This window comes from Heterodontus francisci, chromosome 35 (assembly GCF_036365525.1).
Source record: "Heterodontus francisci isolate sHetFra1 chromosome 35, sHetFra1.hap1, whole genome shotgun sequence".
Classification (NCBI taxonomy): Eukaryota; Metazoa; Chordata; class Chondrichthyes; order Heterodontiformes; family Heterodontidae; genus Heterodontus; species Heterodontus francisci.
This window is the reverse complement of record NC_090405.1, coordinates 40,894,822-40,896,524: the sequence shown is the minus strand read 5'-3', so window position 1 is coordinate 40,896,524 and position 1,703 is coordinate 40,894,822.

Here is a 1,703-nt window from a genome sequence, read left to right as displayed (position 1 = left end):
TGTCCATTTAAGCTGCTGCAGCCCTATATGTGCTGCAAGTCTCTTGCTCCCCTCAAAAAATGAGATCCAAGGGCATTCCTGACACCAGAAAACCCTGTCATCAGGTCAATGCAGCTGACCCGGAAACTCTGGTGTGAGGTTAGCCCAATCACATTCCAATACTTTCCACTCCAGTGGGAGTCATTCAAAAATGGAATAGTGAGAGTTCAGGGCCAACATGTTCCCATAAAGGTGAAGGGTAGGATCAGCAACTCGAGGGAACCCTGGATGTCAAGGAATATAGAGGATTGGATAAGGAAAAAAAAGGAGGCTTATGGCAGATTCAGAGGGCTGAAAACAGCAGAGGCCCTGGAGGAGTATAGAAAGTGTAGGGGGGTACTTAAAAAAGTAATTAGGAGAGCAAAGAGGGGGCATGAAAAGATAAGATAAAGGAAAATCCCAAGGTGCTTTATAAGTATATTAAGGGTAAGAGGATAACCAGGGAAAGAGTATGGTCCATTAGGGACCAAAGTGGCAATCTGTGTGTGGAACCAGAGGACGGAGGTGAGGTTTTGAATGATTACTTTTCATCTGTGTTCACTCTGGAGAAGGACGATGTCGGTGTAGAGATCAGGGAGGGGGATTGTGATATACTTGAATGAATTAGCATTGAAAGGGAGGAGCTATTAATGGTTTTAGTGGGCTTAAAAGTGGATAAATCCCCGGCCCAGATGAGATGTATCCCAGGCTGCTATGTGAGGCAAGGGAGGAGATCACAGGGGCTCTGACACAAATTTTCAAATCCTCTCTGGCCACAGGAGAGGTGCCAGAGGACTGGAGGACAGTGAATGTGGTATCATTATTCAAGAAGGGTAGTAGGGATAAACTGGTAATTACAAGCCAGTTGAGTCTAACATCAGTGGTAAGGAAATTATTGGAAAAAATTCTGAGGGACAGGAGGCAGGGATTATTCAGGGATAGTCAGCATGGCTTTGTCAGGGGGCGATCATGTCTATCCAATTTGATTGAATTTTTTGACAAGCTGAGTAGGTGTGTAGATGAGGGTAAAGCAGTTGATGTAGTCTACATGGACTTCAGTAAGGTTTTTGATAAGGTCCCGCATGGGATCCAGGACAATTTGGCAAATTGGATCCAAAATTGTCTTCGTGGAAGGAGGCAGAGGGTGATGGTTGAGGGCTGTTTTTGCGATTGGAAGCCTGTGACCAGTGTGCACTGCGGGGATCGGTGCTGGGACCCTTGCTGTTTGTAGTGTGCATTAATGGTTTAGATGTGAATATAGGAGGTATGATCAATAAGTTTACAGTTGACTTGAAAATTGGTGATGTTGTAAATAGTGAGGAAGAAAGCCTTAGATTACAGAATGATATAGATGGGCTGGTAAGATGGGCAGAGCAGTGGCAGATGGAATTTAATCCTGAGAAATGTGAGGTGATGTATTTTGGGAGAATTAGCAAGGCAAGGGAATATACAATGGATGGTAGGACCCGAGGAAGTACAGAGGGCTAGAGGGAACTTGCTGTACTTGTCCATAGATCACTGAAGGCAGCAGCACAGGTGGTTAGGAAGGCATATGGGATACTTGCCTTTATTAGCTGAGGCATAGAATATAAGAGAAGGGAGGTTATGATGGAGCTGTATAAAACGCTAATTAGGCCACAGCTGGAGTACTGTGTACTGTTCTGGTTGCCACACTATAGGAAGGA